The sequence below is a fragment of the Numida meleagris genome, chromosome 1 (genome assembly GCF_002078875.1).
Source record: "Numida meleagris isolate 19003 breed g44 Domestic line chromosome 1, NumMel1.0, whole genome shotgun sequence".
In the NCBI taxonomy this organism is placed as follows: Eukaryota; Metazoa; Chordata; class Aves; order Galliformes; family Numididae; genus Numida; species Numida meleagris.
Window position 1 is genome coordinate 175,064,383 of NC_034409.1, and position 9,749 is coordinate 175,074,131.

At 41.3% G+C, this 9,749-nt stretch overlaps 1 long non-coding RNA gene across 1 annotated transcript; it reads left to right on the top strand.

Moving 5' to 3' along the window:
- On the top strand, positions 789 to 2,539 carry LOC110393477. Its single transcript, XR_002435024.1, has 3 exons — positions 789 to 965; positions 1,038 to 1,220; positions 1,851 to 2,539. It is a non-coding gene; the product is annotated as an uncharacterized LOC110393477 (long non-coding RNA).

Below are 9,749 nucleotides of genomic sequence, written 5' to 3' on the forward strand. Positions count from 1 at the left end.
TCAATGCCTTTGTTGTATCCCTTCTCTTCTCCTGAAGCTATTTGCCAGAACAAAAGACTTCAGCCTAAGAATCAGTACAAAACCATGAGCAAGAACAAGGATCAATGGAACAAACGTTCTGCCAATCTAGTGCCGCAGCCTAGCATTCTGTACATTGGGCTGAGATTTTTTGTGTTCCTAAAGGTCAAGATTCGGGTACTTTTTCAGTAGTCCTGTTTCTGGGCTTTTATTTTGCTGATTTTGGGAAGTGAATGTTTACGTAATTGGCTTTAGGAGTACTGGTACACTTTTAAAGCACTCTGAAAATACTTATCTTCTCAGCAGATTAACTGAATGACATTTCTAATTCTCTTTGTGAAACTGTTCACTGCAATTAAAGGACAGTATTTATTTTATGTCAAATGGCCCCCAAAATTCTCTACAGAGTTTATGCTTTTGTTGCTTTTATATGATCTCTTAAGAGAACAGTAGCACAAGCCTTACATTTTCCATCAGATTTCTGACAACATTGCCAAGATGCAAATTTCTGCTGATGTTGACAGTAGGATCCAAGTGCATTTTTCAGACAGTGATATTAACAGTTCCCGTAGAGGTGACAGTGCAAATGCAAAGCCAGTTTTTCAAATTCTGCTGTTGTAACCATACTGTCTGCATTATCTCTTCTTCTTTCACCCTAATCTTCAGCAATGGTGAACAGCTGCAACAAGTTCCCCGCAATCAGTAATTTCCTGTCCTCATAAGACCTTGTGATGCTCTCTGCTTCCTATTTCCAGATGAGTATTCAGAGGTTCAATTGAATTAGATATTGAAAACACTGATTAAACATAATCTCATTTTATTCCCTGTGAATGCATTTTTCTTACATTTGTGAGAAGGGCTTGCTTAAGCCTTTCTGATCTGAGCACGGTCCCTGTTTCCGGGGACTGAGGTGGGACAACATCCAAGTTGTCCTTGGAATCTGCCAGGTATATTTGAAGCCAAACTGATCACAAACAATCTGGAAATGCAGATTTTATAACAGTATCTTTTTGTTTCAGGCAGCTTTACCTTACCGTATCTCTCAGTCCTTCAATTCTTGCTATGATGATAGAATGGATATCTGTGTGCTGATGCTTTGGTGTTATCTTAGTAGCAGCAGAACTAAGACATGTATATTTGGGTTGTCTAGTGGATTGATTTGTATCTGGAGAAAGAGCCAACACCCAAAGAACTGTCTATAGGTAAGAATAACACTGGTTTTCAATTTTGTAAGTTTCTTGTCCACACTGTTTTCTAGAGAAGGTTTGAGATATAAGTCACAAGAATTGTTTTGGTCCTTCCCCTCTTGCCAGTTTCCAAATGTGAAGTATAGAGGCTTCTATTTCTCAAAATATTTCCATGGGTCATGTTCTGATTAAAAATGTATGCATCTTGCTATATGCACGAGGTGCCTCCCCTGAGATATGAAACTTGTGACCAGCTTTGAAAAGAGCACCAGTACAAAATTTCCCCGCTTGTACTGGGCCCTGTTTGTCATCCAAATCAATTTCCTGTGGAATGCTGGAGACTGCTTCAGATGTGACCTGCTGCCCAGTATAACTCCTGCCATCATCCATCTTTATGTTTGCAAGCTTCTATTTTGTGCCAGCATTTCTGCAAGAATAACTGAAGAGGAACACTGAATCATGTCAAGTTGGTGTAATCCTTTCTCAGTTAAAGAGGTTTATTTTGATAACCTGGGGCTCTGTTCGCTGTGGAGCATTGGGATGACTGGGCCCCTGTTCCTCTGGCCTTTGGTAGCTGTTAGCAGATAATTTCATGAATCTGACATGGAGTTGGGCTTGTATATTTCCTTCTTCCTTGCATTCCAGGTTTGAATTGCACTGTGCCACTTTGCAACCTCATGCAGCGCAGAACTGCACTGAGAGAGGCTGGAAGGAATCCACAGGGTGGATGAGCAGATGTCCTCTTTCTGTGCTCTCTGTGGACAGGCAGTGGTACCAGAGTTGCTCTCACATCAGCAGTCTGAAGGAAGAGTGCGTTTGTGTGCACGTATAGACTTGGTGGTGGTGTGATCTTATAGGATGGAAGGGGGGGGGTTCAGTTTAAAGGTTTACTGTAAAACACGGTAAGATGTGATGATTTTATAACTTCACCAGAATTTGGCAACTGCAGTCTCATTTATTTCACAGTGCTTGCAGCTTCTTGATATGTATTTACAAGAGAAAGACATTATGTGCCTATATTCCAAGTTTTCTGCAAATTAAATTCATCAAACTGTCCAAAGCTGATTAGTAAGAATCTGCAATGCTTAACAGGACTTTGTAACTGGGGCCCCAAAACACACAATTATATTAGTTAAGACATTGATTAGACTTAGTTTAATAACTGTGATTGAGGAGATTTGTTTAATAGTAAGATTATATTCTGTCAGTTTTATGACAAAAATTCTTTGTACCATAAATTTTACTAACCCTAATAAAATAACAATAAAACATGATGGACTCAACCTACTCTTGGTCATATCCATCCCAACACAAAACTATTACATTGTTGTAGATAATTATTTCCAGTGGAAAACTCTCTGTCAATGAGGAGCAGAGGAGATTGCCATTTATCTTCTTTGCATTAATAATATGGGTTTCATTCTTCTTATGCTATTTACAGTTTTACCACAATAACGTATTGTTCAAGTATCCTGCTAGAAAAGAATCAGCCTATTTGTGGAACAAGAGAATCATAGGATCATAGAATCGTTTGAGTTGGGAGGAACCATTAAAGATCATCTACTCCAACTCCCCTGCAATGAACAGGGACACCTGCAGCTCCATCAGGTTGCTCAGAGCCCTGTCTAACCTGACCTCGAGTGTCTCCAGGGACAGGGCATCCACCACCTTTCTGGGCAAACTGTGCCAGTGCCTCACTGCCCTTACTGTAAAAAACTTCTTCCTTATGTCCAGTCTGAACTTCCTCTCTTTTAGTTTGAAACCATTTCCCCTTGTCCCATCCCAACACACCCTGCTAAAGAGTCTGTCCCATACTTTCCTACAGCCCCCCTTCATATACCGAAAGGCTGCTCTCAGGTCTCCCCGGAGCCTTCTCTTCTCCAGGCTGAACAGCCCCAGCTTTCTCAGCCTGTCCTTGTAGGAGAGTTGTTCCATCCCTTGGATATTTTTTGGCCCTCCTGTGGACGTGCTCCAACAGCTCCATGTCTCTCCTGTACTGAGGACTCCACATGTGGACGCAGTACTCCAGGTGAGGCCTCACCAGCGTAGAGTAGAGAGGCAGGATCCTCGCCCTCCTGGCCATGCTGCTTTGGATGCAGCCCAGGATGTGGTTGTCTTTCTGGGCTGCAAGGGCACATTGCTGGCTCATGCCTAGCTTGCCATCCACCGGTACCTTCAGGTCCATTTCTGCAGGGCTGTGCTCAATCCTTTCATTCACCAGCTTGTACTGATAGTGGGGGTTGCCTTGACCCAAGTGCAAGACCCTGCACTTGGCTTGTTGGACCTCATAAGGTTCACTTGGGCCCACTGCTTCAGCCTCAAGCATGTCAACCATTCCACACAGCTTGGTGACATCTGCAAACAGCTTGGTGTCATCCACAAAGACCTCTGTCCAGTAGCTGAGCTGACAGGCCAGTGAGTGAGGCATTGTAGAGAAGTGCTGCTAAGCTGAACCATTCAGTCAGCATGACCAAATTTTGTTTGAGAGGTGAAGGACAAATTTGTGGAGACATAGTGTATTTGCCTGCAGAGCAGAAATGTTAGTGTAGTGTTCAGTATTGCAGAGTGAAGAGCTGTGGCATTTCACAGCACAGCACATGGTGGGATGGGGCTGTGGCCTTTCCCCTGACATTCTTAGCAGAAGTTGCACTTTGTGTAAGCGGCTCACAAGATGTGCCAGCTTCTGTAGTTAGGAAACGTGCCTGTGCCCTCTGGCATCATTAGAAACCAGTACCCAGAGCAGTAAACAGACTACACATTTTTGGCATTTTGGGTAAAGCTGCTTTTAAAATGCTCCTCTGTACTTGAAAGGAGAATATGACTCAGTTAGTGGAGTTACGTTATAAATGCTGGCTTGAAAGTGTCCTATAATAGTTCTTTTCATTGCAGGGGCACTGTTCACAGGGGCTAGGAAGTACACCCTGCCATTCAGACCTGCTGTCCTTTTTTTGCCTTGTTGAGGCAATGCTTTGATGCTGGCACACAAACAGCTGCTCACTTCACGTGGCCAGATGCCAGTGTTCCCTGATCAGGTCACTTGCCTGGCCTTTGGGAGATCACTGCACCCCTCCTCTGAAGCTCCACCAGAGGTCCTTGGAACAGCACGGGGGGGGGCCGGGGGGGGGGGGGGGTTAGGAGCAGTCTCCATGAACTGTCACACTGTAACTGTCACCTCAAAGCAAAGCAGTGGGTTTGTCAATGGTGGAGAGAAGCGACACCTTTTTCTTTGTTCAGTAATTGGATAAATTGTCTTCTAATTCTTGGATGACTTTATTTAATCCATCCCATTAGGAAAATTCTGAAATTGATGCACAGCGACAAAACTAGAGGCCGTAGTGGAAAGCAGTGGGGAAAAACTCAGTCCACCAAGGAGGATCTGTGTCGCCATGCATGTGAAGTGCAGATTGCTAGGATCTGGAATTGAAGCACACGCTATTTGCTGAAAATCAATAGTTAGGTTAGACATACAACTAAGTAGAGATCGAAGGCAGTTTTCTTATCTGGAATAAATCAATACAATTAGCAGAGTTAAATTTGCATATTTTATTTAAATGGCCAACATTGAATAGGAACAAGAAAAAATTTCAGAAAATACACACAAATATGTCTATCTAATGTAACTTTGGAGCTTAATGAGATAAACAAAAAAGAACTAATAATGATGACGATGTCAACATTAGGAATTAATTTTGAATCACATAGGTAACATTTCTGAAGTAAAAGTTATATTCTCTAAACACTATTAATTCTGACCAGAGACCCAGTGGTGAGTAACTAGTGAGCCCTCTGAGAGAATGTAGGAGTAATCCAGTAAAGAAGAAATAAATTATTTACAGTGTGTGCAAGTATGACAATTTTGGATTGTTTTCACTCTATAATTCTACTCTTAAGGCCAGCCAGAGGTTTTGGTGTAGCTTCCGGTATTACCAAACTGTTGTGTCTGTTCCCACTGAGACATGACACTGACAGGAAAGGATCAATGTCATTTCTGATCTTCGTGCTCAGAACAGCTTTTGTGATTATCACACTGCTTTGCTGCTTATTATGTTGTGGCACTAAGAAAAGTAAGAAAATATTTGAGTTGCAAATATTTAAAAAGTGTCTCCCCTCCTTGTACGTACCTTGGGGCAGCCGTTATGGAAGCATTCAGTTTAGTTTGAGCATCCATTTAGGCATGGGCTTAAAAAATTCCGGTACCAGAGACCACAACTGCACGAACTGTGTACTTTAACAGTCACCATATTTTAGAGGGGGTATCATAGATATATCAGTATTTTCCATTGTCTGTCTGGCTGCAGAGTCTTGGTTAAAAATAAATCATGTTTCCACAACCTCGTTGGGCAACCTGTTCCAGTGTCTCATCACCCTCTGAGTGAAAAGATTATAAATAGAGGCAAAACATTTCTGACTTTGAAGTGAATCTCTTACTTTTAGAGCGTGTCAGTAACATTCTAGATGCTCTACTGAGGCAAGGCATCTGTAGTATATTAAGAATCTGGATAAATGTGACAAACTGGACTTATTACTGACTGTCTACACGGGACTGATTAAAAATCCCAAAGCCTCTAGATGTGCATTTAAGCCTTGAATAGAACCTTAAAATGAGAATGCTGTTAGCAATTTCAAAGTTGGGCATAAATATAAAATATTTCTAGGATAATATGGAATGTTGCTGGCTATTTGATTTGCTGAATTAAATATCTATTTATATTGCTGTTCTCTGGCATAGTGGATATGTACCTTTACAAAATACCTGCAGCTGGATATCCTTTTTCATTTAAAAAAAAAAAAAAAAGGAAAGACATATTACATTACACTCAACTCAAACTTAACTCAACTGATATTTCACTTCACAAAGCTGAAGTAACATACTCTTCCCTCTGATAAAGATGTAAATCCAGGGAACAAATTGCAAAGACTGAGAAATGAAACATGAAATATCAAAGGCGGAAATAGTCCATAGCGAAGAAGGTATTAAAATAGCAAGTGTATAATTCATTCACATTGCATAGTTGAAAACTCAGTTCTATAGCGTTAGATTCTTGTTTGCCCTTCATTATTGGTGGTTTGAGTACAAGGACTGAAATGCTATGTGATGGAAATAAACCTGAATTTACCCAAGATTCTCCAAGGAAACTTTTACTGGTAAAATTAAATGAGAGCATGGTCTGAAATGCTGCTTGAAAACAAGGCTGAATAAAGCTATTCTCGCTTCTCGGAGGAAAGATTGCTCAATTAAGATACGTGTTGAGTAATACCAAATGTGTTATGGAATCTCAGAAGAACTTATTGATTCCAGCTGAGATTCATTTTGAGCTTCTGGCTTGCTTTGAATGCTGATCTCCAAGTGAAACTTAAAGGTCTCATGTCATTGTGAAGTCAAAGCAAGAGATCTGTTAACTCAAACTTTGAAGAACTGAAACTACTCTTTCTCGTACTGCTACTTCACCAGCCTTTGGAGTCTGTGATCTTGTTAACCTATGTTGTTATGTATGTATGTATGGAGATGAATGTATGTATGTAGATGTGAGCTGATTCTCTTTGGGTATTGTCTGTTTTCTCTCTACTTTTCTCTACTAATTTGCTTGTCTTCCTCTCAGTTACACGCAGCGTGTGCAGCTATCAGTCAGTGAAAAGGACATCTCTTAGGGCATGGTGCTGGAACAGTTAGAAACTGTACTGTTGTTATGTGACTGGGCCTGGCATGCTGCCCTCTGGCACCACAGGGCTGGGGCTGCTAAGGGGACTGGGGCAAGTCACCCTGGCCTGGCTCCAGTCAGGCGGAAGATTTGGGCACTCAGTGTGTCACTCATTGCAAGACTGTTTGGCCCACAGCTGTTGAATGGGAAACAGAGATCCTCTAAATTCAGTTCCCAATCAGCCGAGGGAAAGGTACTTTTGATAGACTAAATTTTCAAGGGTAGTTAGCTAGGCATGTATGCACTGCTGTTCTGGAAATTAAAAAGCTCCGCAGTGTTTCATTTAGCCAAGCTGTTAACGTGCTGTCATTTATTACTCTATTCTCCTTCAGTCCACATTTAAGAAAACACAAGTTCTGCCACATAAGCCAGTCTCTAAAGCCCACCAGGAAGCAGTGGGGCAGAGAACCCCAAAACTGGAGCTTTCCCCACCACTAGCAGGGAGACTGCAATTTCAGCATCTCTCAGCTCTCCTCTTGCTGCTCTTATTTTGAAAGTGGGAACACACCAGCAGTCTGTCATGAAAATGCTGCAGCTTATGACAGGAATCAATAAAGCAGTGAGTACTGTGCTGGAGGCACTGGGACTGAGCTGGCTAAGGCATTTGTCAAGGAGATTTTGTTCCGTTGCACATCTAGAGGAGTTATATTGAAGAAGCAAATATGTTTCTCCTCAGATTGAATAATAAATTTAAGACAAGGGAAATGTGCAAAAATCAAGTGAATGGCAACTTGTGCTCTTTAATGATCTTGCAGCACTTGGACTAAGTGTAAGGATTATTAGCTTTGACCTAGCAAAATGCCATGTTACATGCCTACTTTCTTTCAGGAAGTTATTAAATATCTTGCTAAAAACTATTGTCTACTGCTATTGAAAGCATGCCATTTTACTCCCCCAAATGTTATATTTCCTTGGGACAACAATGTTTTAATGCATGTTCTTTTTTTTACAGTTTTCATCTAGAGAATGCCCATAGCATATTAGAAACCTAAACTGGTACGAAAACCCTAAAGAAGTCCGTTCCCACAAGCATATTTTGAGCACAAACCCCAGAACAGCTAAGCAACTTGCAACTTTTTTCAGTAGGAAATGAGAAAAACTGATTCCACATTAAGCCATTATGAAAAATGCTAAACTTCATTGTTAAAAATCTTGTGGGAGTAAGGTGGCAATTTCCTAGTTAATATTCGTGTGACTAAAGGAAAATCCTCTTCTTCCATTTTGATTCTTCTAACAGTGAAGAATATACAAAACAGAAACACGAATCACTGCCCAAGCTAGACCTCTGCAAAGTGCTTAGCTGGTCCTGCCTCCTGGTGCCGAGACGTTTCTGTAAGTAAAGGTCAGAAGCAGGAAGATGTCCTTGAGATTGCATGCTGAATTGAACTATGAAAATATTTTGCAGTTGCTTAGCCATGACCACTGTACCGTAAACACAGTCAAGTTGTCTCAGCTCTTGGCAGCAAGGCCATGTTAGTGCTCCAGTATGAGCTGGTGGTAACTGTATGACTGGGACATCTCCAAATACTTGAGTGGGAACCTTGATTCAGGCATGCAGCTCTGATTGCAGCATTGCCTTACTTGTGTCATGGTGTTACTCTTGTGTGGCCTCATGGCTTCAGAGTTGGCACCATCCACCATACTTCCTTGTCTACCTGGCAGATTTAAGAAAATCTTAAATCCACACACACAAAGGAACTGTGGAAGAAAGCAGTGAAAAGCAACCCCAAACTCTCAACCACCCATCTTCTTAATATCAGTCTCAATCCATCCAAGATGGCCATGTGACCAGTCCTTACTTAATTATTTCTGCACAGGTATTCTGGCTGAGCACAAAGACAGAATATATAGGCAGAATATACACATCTTAAGAATGTAAAGCAATTATTTATTGGCCAGCCAGTCATCAGTCAAGTGGGGAAAGGTTGGTCTATGTTGCTCCTTGGAATTGGCTGGCTTTTGATGTTGCCGACTTCCCATCTGCCAGTGCTCTGCTTTCTTTTTCTAGGGCTCTCTATTGCTTAAGCATTTTTCCTCTCTAATACTTGAGTTGCTATTACCATTATTCAAAAATTACATCTCTGCATGTTTTCATCTCACTTTTTTTTCCCCTTTCTTTTAGTCTTTATCTCATGTACTTTTTGCCAGTAAAATTAAGCTGAGGTCAGGGCCTGGCTGTATCAAGTTAAGTTTTGGATAATAGATGGGTGAACCCTGGGGCCAGGGATTTCAGCTGCAACAGGTTCTTTGTGGCTTTTGCAGGGTTCTGATGATTTTTTCTCTATGACTTCATTCTGTACCCATAGAAGATGCTTATTGGAACCTATCCATTTCTGCTCTGGATAGAAATATAGCACAGAATCATTCTTCAGGTCTGGTATACTCAGCAATGGTTATATACTTTAAGAATAAAAGTATTCTGTAGCTTCTAGCTTTTTATACCTCTTCCAGCTGTATAAAAAAAGTACCAGAAAGAAAGCTGAGTGTTGTTTATTCTACTAGAGATAATATTCCATCTTCAGAAGCTGATCTTGGGTTAGAGTTGGAAAGATGAAGGAGAATGATTCTCATGGCTGTGTGATGGTAACACTGATAGTATTGTAAAAGTCAAGCAAGTGCTCTGGGGATCAAAGGGATCACAGAGCCAGAGAATCAGGGAGAGCTTAATGCCTGGATACTGCAGGGTAACTGATGAAGCTTTTTTGCCTGCATTCCCTCCCAGAAGAGACTAGAAAACTGGTGATACAAGACAGAATTAGCATTGTGGTAGACTCCCAAATCTCACTTAAACTGGTGGCTTACTGAAATGCACAATGACAGCAGAGAGACAGTATTTGCATACAGA